The sequence below is a fragment of the Chiloscyllium punctatum genome, chromosome 18, assembly GCF_047496795.1.
Source record: "Chiloscyllium punctatum isolate Juve2018m chromosome 18, sChiPun1.3, whole genome shotgun sequence".
Classification (NCBI taxonomy): Eukaryota; Metazoa; Chordata; class Chondrichthyes; order Orectolobiformes; family Hemiscylliidae; genus Chiloscyllium; species Chiloscyllium punctatum.
The window spans coordinates 44,895,666-44,917,331 of record NC_092756.1 but is presented as its reverse complement, the minus strand read 5'-3'; positions in this window follow the sequence as shown (position 1 = coordinate 44,917,331).

The window sequence follows — 21,666 nt, the reverse complement described above, 5'->3', positions numbered from 1 at the left end:
GGTTTGTGTGTGAAATGAACTTCCTAAGGAAGGGGTGAACATGGGGACAATTACAATGTTCAAAAGACATTTTGATTAGTACAGGAATACGAAAGGTTTGAAGGGATATGATCCAGGAACAGGCAGGTGGTACGAGATCCGTTTTAGAGTATGGTTAGCGTTAACCAAACAGTGCAGTATGACTCTCTGACTTTGATTATAATATTGTGTCATTAATTAAGAAAGGCTGCAAGATAAAGCCAGGGAACTACAGAGCGAGATATCAGGGTGGGTCAGTTGTTGGGGGTCATTCTGAGAGGTAGGCCGTCCATGCATTTGGAAAGATAAGGCCTGATTACGGACAGCCAGCATGGCTTTGTGCGTGGGAAAACATGTCTCACAAACTTGACTGGAGTTTGCTCAAGATGTGACCAAAAAGATAGACGAAGGCAGAGCAATAGACGTTGTTTCTGGCTTCCACAAACCCTTGTTCAGGGTGTAGCATGATACATTGGTTAGTAAGGGTAGATCACAAGGGATCAGGGAGAGCTCGCCAACTGGATACAAAATGGGATGACAGGGGGAGACAGAGGGTTGTTGTTCAGATTGGGGCCTCAGACCAGCATTGTGCTGTAAGGATTGGTGCTGGGACCACTGTTGTGCACCATTTACCTAAACAATCTGAGTGAAAATATAGGAGTCCCTGTTAGTATATTTGTGGATACCAAGATTAGTGAAAGAGTTGGCAGGGAATATAGTTATCGAAGGGGATGTTAATCAACTGGGCCAGTGGGCCAAGGAATGAAAGATGGAGTTTAATTCAGGGGTTGGATTTAGATCAGACAAACCAGGGAGGACTAACACGGGTAATGGTTGGGCCCTGGACAGTGTTGTAGAAAAGAGAGAGACCAAGGGGTGCAGTTACATTGTACCTTGGACTGGCATCACAGGGCGACAGGGTGTTGAAAGCGGCAATTGGCACACTTGTCTTCATTGGTCAGAGCATTGAGCGCATGAGTTGGAGATATTGGTAACACTGTCGTCAATATTTCTCCTGGGCAGAGAAGGCCACGGGGTGACCTTATAAAGGTTTATGAATCCATGTATGGTCTAAGTAAGGTGAATTGCCAAGGGTAGGTGAGTCCAAAGCTAGAGGCATAAATGTGGGGTGAGACAGCAAGGATTTAAAGAGGGAACTGAGGGAGGCAACATTATCCACAGAGGATGGTGCATAGACAGAATGGACTGCCAGAGGAAATGGTAAAAACAAGTACAATTACAACATGGAAAGGACACTCGGACAGGTACATGGAGAGGAGAAGTTTTGAAGGGTTATGAGCCAAACACGGGCAAACGCGACTCATTCCATTTAGGAAATCTCAGCCGACGAGTCATGCCACACAGAAACTGTGTCTCCAGTTATTGGAGGAGGAGACTATCGAGACAAGGCATGTTGTAGAGACTGAAGCAAGTTACAGCAATATGGATGGTCATCTGGAATGGAGGTTTCAAATATGTGAAATAATTGGTGAGAGGGGAGGAGGTGACAGAGATAGGAACTGTTATAGGAGTTAGAATGATTGAAGACACTGGTCCTCAATACAAGCCATAGATACAGTGTTGGAGAGGGAATAGGGAACAGAAAGATCCCAGGCAGCATTACCACCCTCTCGTGGGAGGCCTGTTTTCCCCTCAGTTGTTCTGATGCTCTCTAAGAAAGCACAGGCCTGGACTGATAACTGTGAACTCCAGATGCTGTCTCATTACAACAAAACTTGCAGCTGGCATGGTGATTCAGCCTGGGTTGTGTCTGTACTGTGCTCCCCCTCCAGCACTTTCTCTATGTCACGTATTGTTAACTGATGTTTGGATCCCCCTTATTACTTTCTGCTCTGTGCACTGGAATGATCTTACCTGGCAGCAGGATTTATTGAAGACTCCCGACCTCCCTTTCTGGCTGACCAACCATCGTCCCAACCAGCAGTTGGCAAGTCTATAGAGTCAGGAACTCCATGATTACCTGGAGAAGACACAGAAATAGGCAGAATGGGAAATTAGACGAATGCTTTGAGTGTTACACATATAGAATGGCACTGAGCCCACAGAGATCTGGAAAATCCCAGTCTCCATTCCTGACCTGTGCTGCCTCATCTCTCTGGAGTGGGGAATTCTGTTGGCTCATGATCTGGAGTAGCTTCAAGAGTGAGAGACGCTGACAGAGGCAGCAATTAGACCCACACTGTGAGGGATACCACATGGTGAGGTACTGAGTCACATCACCAGAGTGCCGGGTCAAACAATTTTGCAGGAAGAAAGGGTTTTGATTCATGTTGCACTGGGATATACAAACTGTGAGCAGGCGAAGTGATGGCCGAGTAGCATTACTGTGTGACAATTTATCCAGAAACTCAGCAAGTGTTCTCTGGTCACAGGTTCAAGTCCCACCATTGCAAATGATTGAATGTGAAGGAAATGCTTCAAAAACGATGTAATTAAAAACCTGTAAATGAGTATTAAACAATTGCTGATGTTAAGAAACATTCATCGGGTAAATTCCTGTCTTTAGTGAAGGAATCTAAGATGGGACTGGGGGAATCACAGGTATTACAGAAACACAGCAGTTCAGGCAGCATCCAACGAGCAGCGAAATCGACGTTTCGGGTAAAAGCCGTTGATGAAGGGCTTTTGCCCAAATCGTCGATTTCGCTGCTCGTTGGATGATGCCTGAACTGCTGTGTTCTTCCAGCACCACTAATCCAGTATTTGGTTTTCAGCATCTGCAGTCATTGTTTTTACCCCATTACAGAAACACAGCTGAGGGAGGGACAGGACAGGCAGCTCAATGTTCCAGGGTTCAGATGCTGCAGGAAGGACAGAAGGGGAGCTGAGAGAGGAGGAGAGCTGCTGGGTGAAACATCCCAGCAGGCCTGAGAGAGGATATTCCTGCAGGACCGCCCAGTGAAGCTGTGTTCGTGGAATTAATCAATAACAATGGGTCTTCCCTTTCCTCTTATTGTTCTACAGATCCCGATAACCCCGCCCTCCTGCACCTTGACCTTCTCAAGATGGCGACCCTCAGTCCCACGCTCCCTCTTCCCTCAAATAAATGGCGGCCGTGACCCTGGACCATTTCCCTGATCAGAGACCGCCACCTCCCGACCAGGGCCTGGAGGGTCTTCTACGAGTTTTTCTTAACCTTTATCCGGGACTTGTGAATTCTCTCCGCTCCTTTCTCCCAGCGAGGCTCCCACACACCGGCTCTGAGCGCCGCTTTCTGGAGCCGATCGCAGCCGCTGCCGGAGAAAGCTGCTCCATTTCTCTCTCTCTCTCTCTCTCTGTCCTGACCAATGTGACACTGCGCATGCTCTGCATAGAAACAAAACTGCGCGTGCGTCTGAGGTTAGCGGTGAGTTTGTAGAGAATATTCATATCTGCACAGACTGATGGGTAAAATATTAGTCATTAACAATTGCTTTGTCGAGTATAGTCATAGAGATTTCTAGCATGTGAACAGGTTATTCGGTCCAACTCAACCATACCGGCTAGGTATGTAAATTAGCAATCGTTCTGGGAGTTTGAAAAGAAGTTTCTTACTCGAGTTGTGCAAATCGATTGGAAATATATACGTTATCAGATTTACATCTCAACTATTTCTTAAAATATCACATTGATTTGTGAGAGAGGTTTAATATTCCACTATGTGGTGGGAACGCTCAATCCTGCAAAACAGTTTGTTTTCTGACCAATCCTGAAGCCTTCACTCCTGGAGAATGCTGTGGCCCCGCTCCTCACTCACCCTGGTTGGAGGATCGGCCGCTGATCGGTCCTCCAGTTCCGCCCCTTCCTCCCAATTGCAGAGTAGATTCAGACGTGACTCAGCAAGGTAAGGGACAAGGGAAGTTAGAGTCGATTCCTTGTGATGCGGTGAAAATATCCCAAATATTGGACCGAGAGGCCTGAGTTCAATTCATAGCTTGTGCAGGTGTGTGTAATAAAAACTTTGAACAGGTTCATTCGGAGAAATAAGGAAAGTCCGGAACAGAGTTAGAAACATAGAAAATGCATACAACGTGGTGCGGCTGTCAATGCCCAGAAGATTTTCACCTTTACCAGGTGTTTCAGGACCCCAGTGGGTCCTAGTATAGACTGGTGCACTCCTAGTGCACAGCCAGATACCACAGTTGTGGGGAAAAGTGTCGTGGTGGGAGATAGAGGTGCTTTTCTGGAACGCACTCGGTTTTGGAGGTGAAATAGGTGAGAAGGAGTAGGGATTTTTATGGAGGTACCAGTTCCCCTCCTGTCGCAACATCTTGTTATTGCCCTGGCTTTGCCTCGTACATGTTTGGTAGAGATAAATGACGTTTCGTAAGCCCACAATACAACATTCATCACTGTTTAAGAGAGTAGAAATCTCTTGTAGCACTTTCGTCATAGAACAATACAGTACAGAACAGGCCCTTCGGCCCTTCATGTTGCACCGACCTGTGAAGTATTCTGAGCTCGTTACCCTACACTATCCCAAACTCACCCATGTGCTTATCTAAAGGATTGTTTAAACCTCTCTAATGTGGCTGAGTTAACTACATTAGCAGTTAGCACATTCCACGCCCTAACCACTCTGAGTGAAGAATCTGCCTCTGACATCTGTCTTAAATCCATCACACCTCATTTTGTAGTTATACCCCCTTGAACATGCTGATGTCATCATCCTAGGAAAAAGACTTTCACTGTCGAACCTATCTAATCCTCTGATCATCTTGTAAGTCTCTGTCAAATCCCCTCTTAGCCGCCTTCTTGCCAATGAGAACAGGTTCAAGTCTCTTAACCTTTCCTCAAAAGACCTTCCCTCCAGACCAGGCAACATCCTGGTAAATCTCTTCTGCAACTTTTCCAATGTTCCACATCCTTCCCGAATTATGGGCACCAGAACTGCACACAATATTCCAAGTATGGTCGCACCAACATTTTGTATAGTTGCAGAATGAAATTGCTGCTCCGGAACTCAATCCCTCAACGAATGAAACCTAATACACTGCATGCTGCCTTAACTGTAATCTCCACCTAAGTCTCAACTTTCAGGAACCTATGTACATGGACTCCAACATCCCTCTTCACACCCACACCACCAAGAATCTTTCCATTGACCCAGTACTCTGCCATCCTGTTATTCTTCCTAAAGTGCATCACCTCACATTTAGCTGCATTGATCTCCATTTGCCACATCTCAGCCCAATTCTGCAGTTTATCCAAGTCTGCCTGAGTACCTGTAAAATTCTACCACACTGTCCACTACTCCACCGACTTTAGTGTCGTCTGCAAATTTACTGATAAATTAACCTATGCCTATGTCTAAGTAATTTATAAAAATGACAAACAGCAGTGGTCCCAAAACAGGTCCTTGTGGCCCACCACTAGTAACCAGACTCCAGGTTGAATATTTTCCATCAACCACCATTCGCTGTCTTCTTTCAGAAAGCCAGTTTCTAATCCAAACTGCTAAATCACCCTCAATTCCATGTCTGCATTTTCTCCAACAGCCTACCATGTGGAACCTTATGAAAGGCTTTATTGAAGTCCATGTCTACCATGTGAACTGCCCTACCCTCATCTATATGTTTGTCTGCCTTCTCAAAAAAACTCAGAGGTTTGTGAGACATGTCCTGCCCTTGACGAAACAATGTTGATTATCTGAAATCAAATTGGTGTTCGCTAGGTGATTAGAAATCTTATCTCTTATAATCCTTTCCAAAACCTTTCCAACAACAGAAGTAAGATACACTGGTCTATAATTACCTGGGTCATCTCCACTACCCTTCTTGATCAAGGGCACAACATTTGCAATCCTCCAGTCCACTGGTACCAAACCTATAGACAATGATGACTCAAATATCAAAGCCAACGGCTTTGCTATCTCCTCCCTAGCTTCCCAGAGAATCCTCGGATAAATCCCATCCAGCCTAGGGTACTTGTCTACTTTCACTCCTTCTTGAATTGATAGCACCTCTTCGTAACTAACCTCGATCGTTTCTAGTCTAATATCTCGTACCACATTCTTCTCCTCTATAATATTCTCTTTTTCCTGAGTGAAAACCGATGAGAAATGTTTGTTTAGCACCTCTCCGATCTCCACAGGATCCACACTCAACTTCCCACTTCTGACTTTGACTGGCTCTATTCCTACCCTATGCTTTTGTTCCTCACATACCTATAGAAAGCTTTCGGGTTCTCCTTAATTCTATTCACGAAAGACTGCTTGTGTGCTCTCTTTGCCCTTCTTAACTCTCTCATTAAATCCTTTCTAGTTGATCTGTAACACTCCATCGCCTCATCTGTACCATTTTGCCTCATCAACACAGAAGCCTCCTTCTTCTTCTTAACAAGAGATCCAATTTCTGTAGTAAACAACGATTCCCTTACCATATCACTTCCTTCCTGCCTGACAGGAACATATCCGTCAAGGATATGCAATATCTGTTCCTTAAAGCAGCTCCACATTTCAATAGTCTGCACCCCCTGCCTTTTGCTACCCCATTCTATGCATCCCAATTCTTGCGGAATCGCATTCTAATTGCCCCTACCCCATCGATAACACTTGACCTGTGGCATGTATCTATCCCTTTTCATCGCTAAACTAAACATAACTGAATTATTATCACTCTCTCCAAAGTGCTCACCTACAAGTAAATCAAACACTTACTCTGGTTCATTACCAAGCTCCAGATCCAGTGTGGCCTCCCCTCTTGTCCGCCCTTCGACATACTGTGTCAGGAAACCCTCCTGTACACATTGGACAAAAACTGATCCATCCAACGTACGAGAGTTATACCAGTTCCAGTCAATATTGGGGAAGTTAAAGTCCCCCATAATGACTACCCTGTTCCTTTCATTCCTACCCAGAATAATTTTGCTAATCCTCTCTTGTACCTCCCACGAACTCTGCGGAGGCCTTTAAAAAAAAACTCCAAGCAGTGTGACCTCTCCTCCACTGTTTGTAACCTCAGCCCACACTACCTCAGGAGACGAGTCCTCATCAAAAGTTCTCTCACCCACCGTTATACTCTCCTCGACTTACATGATATTCATGGACCCATTGCAGTGCTTCAAACTCCATGTCGCAGCCATACTCTCTATGACAGACAGACTCAGCCTGGAACCTCCTCTGTCCTTAAGACCTTATGCACTGCCTGCGCTCCTCCATTTTCCCTTTACATGTTCCCTTTCCAACTCACCCCACCTGCATCACTCCACAATTGGAGCTGTCATGTGCAGAAGTCTGTGGAGTAGCCTCCCTAACCTTCTCTATCCTCCTTTTAAGATGTATTTTAAAATCATTCTCCTTAATCAATGTTTTGATCATCCATGACGCACCTTAGGAGATTTGCCATTGTGTAAGTTCCATACAATGCAAGTAGTGGTCGTTATTGCTGTACATTAGTAGAAACAGGAATGATGCATTCAAAATTCTAACAAGAAAGTCACTGACAGGTTAGTGTACAGGCCACCAAATAATAACATCACATTGGGATGGGCAATAAACAAATAAATAACTATTGCCTGTAAAAATTGTATGGTTATTACCATGGGTGATTTTAATCTACATGTAGATTGGTTAAACCAGCTCAGTCAGGGTAGCCTTGAGTTTATTAAGTGTATCCATGATAGTTTTCTTGAACAGTATGACATGGAACTGACAAGGGAGCAATCTATCCAAGATCTGGCACCTGTGCAATGAGACAGGAATAATTAGTGACTTCAGGGTTAGGGATCCTCTTGGAAGAAGTGATCACTGTATGGTTGAATTTAGAATACATATGGAGAGTGTGAAAATAAAATCTAATATATGGGTCCTTTGCTTCAACACAAGGAACTACAATAGAATGAGGGAGAACCTGGATAAAGTAGACCGGAAACAAAGATTTTATGGAACAGTTGATGAGCAGTGGAAGATTTTCAATGACACTTTCCAAAGTGCTCAGCAAAGGTATATTTCAGTGAAATGGAAGCACTGTCAGAAGAGGTATATTCTGCGATGGGTATCTCAGGAAAACGATCGAATTGAAAAAGAAGGCAAGCAAAGTGGCCAAAAACAGCCTGAAACTCGAACTGGGAAAACTTTAAAGGTCAACAGAAAGCAACAGAAGAGCTACAAAGAAATGTAAGATAGAACATGAGAAAAATAAATGAGCACAGAGTATAAAGACAGAGAGCAAAATTTTATATTGAACAAGAAAAGAGTGGCTAAATTAAGTGTTGGTCCTTTGGAAAATGAGAAGGAGCATTAAGTTATGAGGTATCACAGTGGAGAATACTAATATCTTGCCAATAGTTCGCAAAGAGACAAAGGTAGATGAGGATTTGGAAACTATCGTTATTACGGAACAGCTAATGTTGGACTGTTGGAGGTAATTGAGTTAATGACAGAAAAGTCTTCTGACCCTGATGGAATGCATCCCAGGGTATGAAAAGAGATGCCAGGAGAAATAGCAAATACACTGGCAGTAATTTTCCAAAATTCCCTCCACACTGTGGCAGTCCCAGCAGATTGTAAAGCAGCAAAAGTGACGCCACTGTTTTAAAAAGGAGGTGGAAAAAAGATGGGGAATTACCCAACAGTTACCTTATTCTCTGTAGTGGGAAAGATGCTTGGGTCTATTATCAAGGAAGAAATAGCAGGGAACCTCGATAGAAATTTTCCCATTGTACAGACACAGCATGGGTTCATGTAGGGCTGGTCATGCTTCACAAATCATTTGGAATTCTATGAAGACATTTCGAGCAAGGTGGACAACGGGGACCCAGTGGATGCGGTGTACCCAGATTTCCAAAAAGTCCTTCAACAAGGTGCTGTGCAAGAGTCTGTTACATAATATAAGGGTGCATGGCGTTAGAGGTAGGGTATTAGCATGGATAGAAGATTAGTTGACTAACAGGAAGCAAACTGTGGGGATAAATGAGTACTATTCTGGCTGGCTTTCAGTGACTAGTAGTGTGCCTCAGGGATCAGTGTTGGGACTGCAATTATATAGAATTGATACAGATGATTTGGAGTTGGGGACCACATGTAGGGTGTCCAAGTTTGCATATGACACTAAGATAAGTAGCAGAACAAAGTGTGCGGAGGACTGGGAAACTTTGCAGAGGAACAGAGATACATTGGGTGAGTGGGCAATGGGCTGGCATTTGGAATAGAATGTTCATAAATGTAAAGTCATACTGTTTGGTTGGAGTAACATTTAAAAAAGAGATTATGACTTGAATTTTAAAAAGTTGCATCATTTGCTATGCAGAGGAACCAGAGGAGCTTTCTGCATGAAGGTTGGTCACTAGGTACAACAATCAATTCAGAAAGCAAATGGAATTTTGTCCTTCATTGCTGAAGGGATTGCGTTTAAAAGCAAACGTTATGTTCGAGCAATATTGGGTGCTGGTGAGGCCACACCTGGAGTACTGCATGCAGTTTCTGTCTCCTTATTTGCTCAAGGATGTACCAGCACTAGAGGGGGTGCAGAGGAGGTTAACTAGGTTGATTCCGGAGTTGAGGGGGTTGGCTTAACAGAGACTGAGTCGATTGGGATGATATCCATTGGAATTCAGAAGAATGGAAACATATAAAATAATGAGTGGAATGGATAAAATAGAAGCAAAGAGGATGTTTCTACTAGGTAAAAGCAATGACTGCAGATGCTGGAAACCAGACCGTGGATTAGTGGTGCTGGAAGAGCAAAGCAGTTCAGGCAGCATCCGAGGAGCAGTAAAATCGACGTTTCGGGCAAAAGCCCTTCATCAGGGATACAGGGAGACTGCCTGAAGCATGGATAGCTAAGTGAGAGGGCGATGGGGATGGGGGGAAAGTAGCATAGAGTACAATAGGTGTGTGGGGAGGGGATGAAGGTGATAGGTCGGGGGGAAGGGTGGAGTGGATAGGTGGAAAAGAAGATAGGCAGGTAGGACAAGTCAGGACTAGTTATGGGGACAGTGCTGAGCTGGAAGTTTGGAACTGCGGTGAGATGGAGGAAGGGGAAATGAGGAAACTGTTGAAGCCCACATTGATGCCCTGGGGTTGAAGTGTCCCGAGGCGGAAGAAGAGGCGTTCTTCCTCCAGGCTTCAGGTGGTGAGGGAGCGGCGGTGAAGGAGGCCCAGGACCTCCATGTCCTCGGCAGAGTGGGAGAAAAAGTTGAAATATTGGGCCACAGGGCGGTGTGGTTGATTGGTGCAGGTATCCTGGAGATGTTCCCTAAAGCGCTCTGCTAGGAGATGTCCAGTCTCCCCAATGTAGAGGAGACCGCATCCACTGGCAGGTGAAGCCAGGACAAGAGGGCATCACTTCAAGTTTAGAGGCAGCAAATTTAGGACTAAATTGAGAAGGAACGTCTTGACCTCGATGGAATTCATTGCTCAGGGAAGTAGTTGATGCTAGTTGAGTAAACGTTTTTAAAGCTAAGGTAGATTTTATTAAAAAGAAATAATTAATTAAGGGATACGGTGAGAACATGGGTAAATGGTTCTGCGTCCACGAAATGATCCGCCATGATCTTATTGAATGGAATTGCAAGCTCAAACAGCAGGACGGCCTTCTCCTGTTTCTAGTTCTTTGGTTCTTATATTTTGCATTCCTCCCTCACTCTTGACTTGCAGGTGCTGGTGTCGCATTAGGATGAAGGCTGAAAAATGTGTTGTTGGAGAAGCGCAGCAGATCAGGCAGCATCTAAGGAGCAGGAGAATCGATGTTTCCTGAAGAAGGGCTTATGCCCAAAACATCGATTCTCCTGCTCCTTGGATGCTGCCTGACCTGCTGCGCTTTTCCAGCAACACATTTTTCAGCTCTGATCTCCAGCATCTGCAGTCCTCACTTTCTCCTAGATAGACTAGGTGTTTACCCTGGGGTGGTGGAGCCCAGAACTAGAGGATATAGGTTCAGGGTGAGAGGGGAAAATTCAAAAGGAGCCTAAAGGGTAACTAAAATTGTAACACTTAAAAAAACATTTGAATAGGAAGGGTTCAGAGGAATGTCGGCCAAGTGCTGGCAAATGGGAATAGATTAGATTAGAATATCTGGTTGGCATAGATGGGTTGGACCGAAGAGTCTGTTTCTGTTTTAGACATCTCTGACTGTGGGATCATAAAAGTGAACACTGCTCTGATTCACTTCTGGGCTCCTTGATATCCACTTGTTCGTTATCTAGCTTCCTTAGTCTCACATGATTGTATTTTTGCCATGTTTAGTATTTTACTATTATGTTCACAGACCTTTTCGTAAATGCATTGTTCACTGCTGCCCGGCTCCTGACCGTATGCTGCTCCATTATCAGGTTATTTTTTCCACAATATCTTTGACAGTCAAGAATTCTTTTTTTCCAAAAGTGAGTGGATTTTTCTTCCATTTCTGACAGTCAAATTCTGCACCATTTTCAATCCTTCTAACTCATATTGCATTTCCTGAAACATCATCTGTATTTCTCCTTCCACAGATACCAGTGATCATTTCCAAAGCCTTGTTGCCTGTGGAGAGGGTGATGTTTGACTTCCTTCTACTGCTGCAGTTTGAATGGTGAAGGCGCTCCCACAAAGTGGTTGGGTAGGAGACATTACAGATTATTCACTCAGCGATAGTGAAGAGTAGAAGATATCTGTACAAATCAACATGTTTTTAATTTCACAAAAAATATCGAGAACTTTTGACATAAGGCCACAGATGGAGAATATTATGTCCAGTGACCACAACCATTGCCAAATAAGCAATTTTTCAGGAATGCCTTTAAGGAAGAAAGCAGATCTTAGAGGGTGGGAATTCCAGACCATGTTGCCTTGGAATCTATAGAAACAGTCACACAGCTGAACTCAAAAAAAAAACACATCATTGGGAGTCTGAACTAAAATGAGTTATTGAGATGTGAAAGGGTGTCTGGTGCATGGAGTTAGTAATAATTACAGCCAGGAATTAAATCAAGGGTGTGAAAGTAGATTGTTGTTGTTCCTTATAAATGGGAGCCTTTTGATGGATCAGCAAGTTCTGGTACAAGTGAGCACTTGGGCGGTAGAGTTTTCAATATTCTGGAGATTATAGGGAGGGTGATTGTGGGATGCTGGCCAGGAGTGGGTTTAGATAATGAAATCTAGAGTTAACAAAAGGAATGAATGAGAGTTTTGGTAAATGAGCTGAGACTGTGGTGAGGTCAGGTGACATCTCTGAAGTTGAAATAGTGGTCTTGGAGTGGGACTGGGCTGTCACCCTCACCTCTAGGATTCAGCTGTTTGTCAGTTTGTGAATCAAGTCTGTAACAAGCTCAGGAACTGAGTGGCTCTGGCAGAACCCAAACTGGGCATCACTTGGCAGGTTATAGCTGAGCAAGTGCTTGACAGTACTATTGATGACACCTTCCATCACTTCACTGTGGAGCGAGTGTGGACTGATGGAGGGGAATTGGCTGGGTTGGATGTGTCCTGCGTTTTTGTGTTGAACAACACTGGGAAATGTTCCACAATGTCAGTAGGTGCCAGTGCTGGAGCAATAATTATCTTGGTGTGTAGCAAGTTCTGGAGCACAGCCATCAGTCTTATTGCCACAATGTTGGCAGGGCCCACAGCCTTTACACTACTTGTCCTTTTCTTGATCTGATTTGAAATGAGTTTTCAACCAATTCGATTCACATTGGTGATGTCAGGGACCAATGGAGAAGGCTCACCCACTTGGCACTGCTGGCTGAAGATTGCTGTAAATGCTGTTGTCTTATCTGTTGCATGAATGTGTGAGGCTCCTCCATTAGTAAGGGTGGGGATATCTGTGATGCTGCCTCCAGTGAGTTGTTTAATTGCCCATCACTATTCATGACGAGGTGTGGCAGAGCTCAGATCTGATCTATTGATTGTTGGATCACGTAGTTCTATTTGGTGTTGCTTGCGCTGTGTGGCATGCACATTGGTTAGCTTCACCAGGTTGGCACCTCATTTTTAGGTATGCCTGGAATTGCTCTTGGCATCCCCTCCTGCATTCTCCATTGATCCAGGGTTGATCCCCAGCTCGATGTTAACGGTTGAGTGGGGGATATACCAGGCCATAAGATTTCAAATTGGGTTGGAGTACAGTTCTGCTGCTGTTGTTGGCCCACAGTGAGGTGGAAGTTGCAGGGTCAAGAGGGCTGATTTTGTGGTTGTATTTTCCAGTGCATTGGTAGATGTAATGTGGTCCACCCAGTTTCATTCCTTTGTTGAGACTGTGCAGTGATTAATACAATGAGTGATTTGATGGGCCAGTGTCAGGAATGCAACTTTTAAAAACAGGTTTGGTGATTGACACATGAAAAAAGTGAAACTATCATGGGATTCGAACAGATGAAAGACTCAACAGACAATCAAGGTATTTTTCAATGTATAATTTCAGCGACATCACACTGTAAATTTTTGCTATAAATTCCCTGCCTTTGAATTGTACACTGCACAATCACCTGATGAAGGAGCGGCCCTTGGAAAGCTAGTGTGCTTCCAATTCAAGTATTGGACTATAGCCTTGTGTTTTGTGTTTCTTAACTTAGAATATTACAGCACTACTAACAGGACTGCATGTAAACAAGCTCAGTACAGTTGATCAATACATTCGGAAGGATTTTCTCCAAGTTTGATGATACCAAATTAGTCAAAACCGTCAACTTCAACCCACAATGTTGTTATTAACAAAAACTCCAGGCTGACACAAATCTCCCCACCCCACTGCAATGTGGTACCCGGGCCCGGCCCAGCCCAGGAATTGGAACTGGGACATTTCTGGACTGTGATCTCCAAGGTAGGGAGCAAACACAATTCTGACAGATTAGTCCTCAAAGATGAGTAGCAAGTTTGAGACATGGCCGGTGGTATGCCTTCTTGCATTTAGCTTAATTGCATTTCTTATTTACAGTTGTGTTTTGCAAAGTGTAAAGATATGTGTTTTTTTTCCATGGTTGGGGAGTTTTATCCTAGTTGATGACAGTTGCTGCCTCTCGCTCCCCAAGTTAAATCATAGGATCGATAACAAAACAATAGACTGTAGGTGCTGGAGATCTGAACCTCAGAACCAAAGTGCTGGAGAAACTCAGCAGTTCTGAGGGTATCTGTGAAGAGAAAAAAATGTTACATTTGAAGTTCACTGACTCTTTGTCTGAATGGACAAAGGGTCACTGGACTTGGAACTTACAAAGTTTTTCCCCTCAGAGATGCTGCTGGACCTGCAGTTCTCCAGCACTGTGCTTTCTATAGTGAACTTTGTTTACAAAACAGATCGGAAAATTACTAATCTGCAAAAGTGAAAGGTTCATTGTAAACATGAGCGTAGTGTCGACACTTGCGTTACACAAGCACGCCTCAGTTTAAAAACAAGATTTAACTCAAAGGAACATTCCATCTCAAAATTAGCCAAGTTACACCAGTAATAAAGCTCATCTACCCAATGAGGCACTTCAGTACAACATCCTGCAGTGTTGTACACAGCCACCTTTACCAAAGAATGATCACATGTCACAAAATTGAAGGCTGAAAGCATGTCTTTTTAAAGGGACTGAAATCAAACTCTCAATTTTTGGAAGGCTTTTAGATCAAACCTGATTGAACACTTAAATCTCAGAGCATAATTTTTGCTTTTTTAAGCAAAGTGTGTGGGAAACATCCCACATCTTGTTAAAGGTTCACTTTGGTCTGATACATAGACCCAAAGGTCAAACAAACATCACACTTTCCATTCACTTCTACAAAGGGCTGGCATCACATTTCTTCAGGATTTAAAGTATTTTATAAATTGCTTGTAAAATTATTTGTCACGTTAAAGAACTGGACAATAAATGTCATTGTATACAATAAGAGTGAAGCCTGTGACAGCAGATTTAGCTTTGGGGGGGCAGTGTATGTGCTTTCTAAATTCTGGGAGCACTTTGGGAGACTGCTCCCAGATGGTGATAGTGAGCATATCTGGAATCCACTGTTTAGATTTGGGAATCCTTGGGAGACAATCTGTGGTTTCAAGAGTACTTGGCTTGCGTTGGTGTGCAGTAAGCAATTCATAAAGTTATTTATGTATTGTTGTTGACTACCTGAATGGTATTCAAATCTACCAGATTCCCTTCAATAGTGTACATGCATCTATTGTAGATATTTGGAACATTCCAGAACTGCCCAGTGCTTTGCAAATTCAGGGAGGACAAAAAATCACATTGAGTAATTTGAAATTAAGAATCGAAGAGGACGTGAATACTTCAGTGATTAATTCAAATAGTTAAATGGAGTGCTCACATTTAAAATACCTCTTATCCATTGGAATGGATGGACTGACAAAACTAGGACCAAATTTCTAGCTGGGGACTATGAAAGGTGCTTTGATAATGTCACCTACATTTACCAACAATAATTTGGCAAGCTCGGAAATTAAAAAAAAAACAATGCTAGCTTAATTGCTGCTCCGATCAGGTCCCAAGCTCTGTGCCACCATGTGGGCGGCATGGTGGAACAGTGGTTAGCACTGCTGCCTCACAGTGCCAGAGACCCGGGTTCAATTCATGCCTCAGGTGACTGACTGTGTGGAGTTTGCACATTCTCCCCGTGTCTGCGTGGGTTTCCTCCGGGTGCTCCGGTTTCCTCCCACAGTCCAAAGATGTGCAAGTCAGGTGAATTCGCCATGCTAAATTGCCCGTAGTGTAAGGTAAGGGGTAAATGTAGGGGTATGGGTGGGTTGCGCTTCGGCGGGTCAGTGTGAACTTGTTGGGCCGAAGGGCCTGTTTCCACACTGTAAGTAATCTTATCTAATCAAAAAGAACAATGTTCAGGTTTATTGCATATGCTCAGAAACACATGTTTCTTCTACAGATCCTGCAAGTTTCCCCAACGAGTACAGTCCATCCAAATGGTGTTGCTAACTTTGGCCAACTCATTTATTTCCTCGCCTCTATAGCCTGAAGAGTGACCAGAAGCAATTACTCCACATATGTGGGAACATTACCGATGAGGATTTTTTCCTTCAGAATTGACTTCCATATATTCAGTGCCCAGAACAGATAAAAAGCTTGTTATCTTTTATAGAACAATGAATCAGTGGGAGTAAAACGCCAACCTTTTCTTGCTTAACAACCAAGCTGCCTAAATTTTAAAAATGAACACTTCTTAACAGTTCACTAGATCCTAACGAAATATTTTGTGCAAAACAAATCACATGATACATAGTTATTCTGAGAACAAAACAGGTTTGGTCATTGAAGAACCCAGAGGAAAAGGTACTGAAATAATGTGAGTTTGATAAACCTCGATCATCATTTCAGGTGCATTCTCTGCATAAATCCTCCTTTTCCTCCTCAAAATATTCAACTTCTTGAATAATTGAGAGAATGAAGTCACAGTTGTACAACACTCAATCAAACCCTTCCGTCCAACTTGTCCATGCTGACCAGATATCCTAAATTAATCCAGTCCCATTTGCCAGCATTTGTTCCATATCCCTCTAAACCCTATCTACTAATTATCAGTTTATTTTACTTTATCAGCACTTGAAACACTGACATTTTGTTCTCCCAACATTGGTAAAGGGAATCCTAAATTCATCCATCCAAGTTAATTTTGTGATATATCACAAAGAAACAAGCGAGAACAAGCTGGGAGGGAACAAGCTGAGTGCAAAACAAAATCCTGCAGCTCCGCGATATCTGAAAGCACTGTAAAGCTCAGGCAGTATTAATCGTTCTGGTCAATGACCTTGTTCTCGCTAAATATAACATACAGGCAAAGCAGAAGGAAAGTAGAATTTGGAATGATTTGGAGATGCAAGTGTTGGATTGGGGTGTACACAGTTACAAATCTCACAACACCAGGTTATAGTCTAACAAATTCAATTGGAAGCACACTAGCTATCGGAGCGTCACTCCTTCATCAGGTGGTAGTGGAGGGCTCAATCCTAACACACAGAATTTATAGTAAAAAATTACAATGTGATGTAACTGAAATTATACATTGAAAAATTGATTGTCTGTTACGCCTTTCATCTGTTAGAATATCACGATAGTTTCACTTCTTTCATATTTAAATCACAAAACCATTTTTTAAAAAGTTGCATTCTCAGGTTAGCTGTTAACAATGGTGAGAGGTAGACAATATGTTGAAGGTGTTACACCCCTGTGTTCATTGTCTATGCCATGATGTTTAGATTGATTCTAATCTAAAAAGTGAGATAACAGAGTTTACATGATTTCTTGCAGTTTTTGAGTAAAGTACAATGCAACCCTGCAAGGACAAATTCATCCCACAAAAAACGTGTTCATGTGGGTCTTTGTCTGTCTCTCTGTGCGTGTCTGTCTGTGGTTGGGGGTTTTGTGTGTGTGTGTGTGTGTGTGTGTGTGTGTATAGAGTGTCTTAAGTCTGTGAGGGGGTGCATGTGTTAGTGTGGGAGTGTGTGTGCGTGCCTGTGTATATGTGTGTCCGTGTGCATGTGTCAATAGGAGTGCTTTTTGAGAGTGTGTGTGTGTAGGAGTATCTGTGTGTGTGTATAGTGCAATGGTGGTCACCTATAATGTGACATGAACCCAAGGTCCCGGTTGAGGCCCTCCCTATGGGTACTGAACTTAGCTTTCAGCCTCTGCTCAGCCATTTTTCGCTGCTGCCTGTCCCGAAGTCTGCCTTGAAGGATGGTCACCCGAGGGTCCGAGGTCGAATGTCCTGGACCATTGAAGTGTTCCCCAACTGGGAGGGAACACTCTTGTCTGTTGATTGTTGTGCGGTGCCCATTCATCCGTTGTCGTAGCCTTTGCTCAGTTTCCCCAATGTATCATGCCTCCGGGCATCCTTGCCTGCAACGTATAAGATAGACAACGTTGGCTGTGTCACATGAGTACCTGCCATGTAGAGCAAAACATCACACGTTCACAACGCAATGCCATCCAGGCTCTCAAAACCAATCACAACATTGTCCATCAAACCAGCAGGTAAAGGAGGAGCCATTGTCATTCAGAATAGAACAGATTACTGCAAGGAAGTGTACCGACAACTGCACAACCAGGAACACGACAGGCAACTACCAGGTGATCCGACCAAAGAACAGGTTTGAGATTGGGGTTAGTGTATTTCAATGGACAAGGAGCTCGTTGACAGACAGGAAACAAAGAGCTGGAACAAACAGGGAATTTTCTGAGTGGCAGCCAGTAACCAGTGAGGTACTACAGAGATCAATGCTTCAAACCCAGTTATTTACACTATATACGGATGATTTCGATGGGGGATCTATTACTATTTCTATTTGTGGACGACACAACGCTGGGTGGAAGGGTGAACTGTGAGGAGGATGGACTGTGAAGAAGATACAGAGATGCTTCAGTGTGATTTGGATAAGTTGAATGATTTTTTTTGTTGCAAAAACAGAAAGGGAAATTATCTGAATATAATGGGGAAAGGGGAGGTGCAACTAAAGGTGTCTTTGTCCACCAGTCCCTGAGAGTGAGCATGCAAGTGCAGCAGGTAGTGAAGGCAAATGGTATGTTGGCCTTCATGGTGGGGTAGGCCTGAACCAGTGGGCATTGTCTAAAGGATATAAGATTAGTGTATTCAGAAGGGAGATAAGGAGACATTTCTTCATCCAGATAGTGGGGAACTCACAAAATAGTCTGTCACAGAATGTATTTCAGGACAAAACATTGAAGATTTTTAATGGTTAGATATAGTTCTTAGGGCTAAAGAGATCAAATGGTATGCGGTGACAGTGGGAACAAGGTCTGCATTTGGATGATCAGCCATGATCATATTGAGTGACAGAGCAGGCTCAAGCGGCTTACTCCAACACTTGCTTTTTATGTTTCAAACAGGAAAAAAAGTCAAATATTTCTAAAACATGTCAATTTCTTATCTGGATCAGAAAAGAAAATCTTCATTTTTTTTTAAACAGCCTCTTTAAAGATTTATATAAACACAATCATTACAAAGTTCCACTGGTATTTAATTCACCCTGGGAGAGGGTGCTAGTTTCTATTAGTTTTCCAATATTACAACATTCACACAACAAACATAATTCATACTTAAAATTCTGCATGATTTTTCAATAATTCCAGTAATTCTGGGTGAATTTTATTCAGAAATGTAGTACAGCCTACCATATAATCAAGGCCATTATATCGAAACTTTCACATCACACTGTATAAGACAAAGAGGTCTTCAATTAAACTGGATTGTCATGAAATACCATGACATTGCTTCAAAATGACAAAGCTGTTTCTCCTCTCGTGATTGATTAATGAGTAAATTTTCAGTTAAATGTAGCGTTCTAGCAAGAATACTATTAAAACAGGTTAGGTTCATAGCACAGTGTCTGCGGATTGTATACACAGCTGCACTGTAACAACAGGATATATTTACATTACTTGCTTTTATGAAGATGGTTTCATGGAATAAGAGGGTTGCCAATGAAACCAAAATTTGTTGCTCATTCCCAATTGCCCTTAAGTGGTGGTATGCTGCCCTCTTGAAGGAACACCACAGTGCAGTAAGGATGTGGTACAGGTTTGATGATATGATTCCAATTCAAAACATTAAGCAGCTTGGAGGGGAACTGGGTGGTGGTAGCATTAGTAAGGGACAGTAGCTACCATTGTCTAAAGATGACACAGATCATGGCTTCAAAGGGTGCTGTCAAAACAGCCTTGGTTAGTTGCTGTAGTGCATCTTATGTATTGTACACACTGCTGCAAATGTGTGCCATTGAGAAAGAAGTCAATGGGTGGGGTGTCAACCAAGTGGGCTGCTTTGCTCAGGACAATGTCAAGCTTTTTCCTTGCTGTTGGAGCAGTATTCATCCAAGCACATAGAGACTGTTCCATCACACTCCCAAAAAGGGCCTCTCAGGCTTTGGACAGTTATTCATTGCAGACTGTCCAGCCGCTGAGCTGCTCATACAGCCAGAGTATTTGTGTTGCTCATCCAGTTACAATCCCAATTGAGTTATCCTTCCATCAATGCCGTGTCTTTTTCTCTGAACAGGAAGAAAATGGTAGATTAACAACCCAGTTACAGATAGAAATACCAACAGTTAACTTGCAAAAATACTACTCCCAAAGCAAAAAAGAGGGAGATGTAATTGGCTTTTCTGTGGGAATCTATGAAGGAGCTGCAGAAAAGCATTAAAGGAACAAACCTCATTTTGAATGCAGTTTAAAAGAAAAGATAAAAAAGGGGAAATTAAATAGCTCTGAAGCAAGCTTAACTTCAAATTAGAAATCAACACAGATTTCCTGCCATTGCTAAAATCATCCAAAATGCTTGTGAGCTTGTCCAGCATGCCACTAAATGCAGCACTCAGCCCTGAATTATATTTGATATCGGTAATTTCAATTCTAAATAAAAATCTAAAATCTGAAAGGACTATTAAACTGACACATTTTAAACAAAAATTCCAAGTATTCCATACAACAATTTATATCCAACCTCCCGACACCTGGCTCAACACAACTCCTTCTGCGAAGATTCATTAACTTCAAATCGCAACAGAGCTCAGTAACGCCAACACCAGCTCCATTTCTCTTTCTGATTTGGATAGGAGGAGAATCTCAAGCACTACCTTCCAAATGGTCCAACCACATCTTACACATCCCTCTGAAACAGGGTGAGCATGTCAGCAGCATTGGGATACAGAATAAAGAAATGTTCCTCAATGATACACTCACAAGCAAAGTTAAATTCTGTTTGTCTGTCGACAAATCTATTGGAATGAGGCAAAGAAAATAGAAGAGGGTGAATTACATCAATATTCCAAATTCACACCACTGTGATTTACTATCCCACTTCACACCCAACCTCACAAACACACTAATCAGTCACGTGAATAAGGACAGAGTACTTCATCTCCAACCAACCAGCATGTTTGGCAAAGAGAGAAACGTTTAGTCTTTCATCTGTATTACTGAACTTTCCTGAAATGTCCCAGGGATTCTGATCTTTGCTGATCTGACTGCAGAGACTTGACAAGGCAGATGTAAGACTGCACCTCACTGAGCAACCAGAGAATTGCCATCTTTCACTCTTTCAATGTTGGAACTGTGACATTCAGTTCACATAGTAAGGTTTGCATAAACATGACTCTCATTTTACAAAACTAAAACAGGGCCTGAAACGAGTGAGAGGTCATGGAATTAAAGGACATCACAATACATCCAATTCTAAAAGGATTAAAAACAATGAAGAATTTGATATAAACTCCAACACAACTCATGTCAATTATTTAAAAGATGTAGTAGGTCAGAGTTTTTCAAACCTGTTCCCACCATGACACCATTTTAAGGCTTGTAAATTGTTTAAACTCAGAGTGTCTGGGTGGTGAAGGGTTTGACCATTGCTATCTTGGAGCTCGTGACACCAAAACTTACATGTTATGACCTCAAGTAGGGACTCCCCCCACATTTTGTAAAGATCTGCGGAAAATCATAACTGAAACCTTCTGATCCACTTGACACAACGTATTTTCCCGCCCCTTCATGTCATAAATTAATCTCTAATTTAAGAGAAAGTTTTATAGCAATACACCTCGTGTGTTTTCAGATAAAGTTAACCAATTTGATTTAGGGCTTCGGATTTTCATCTTTCCACGTTAAGTACAGATCTTCAAATATCACTTGACTATCATAAATTCCCAGTTATCAGGTGAGGAATTATAGGCCTGGTTTCAACACTCCATTGCACTCTTTCACAGTGGGGTGTGAAAC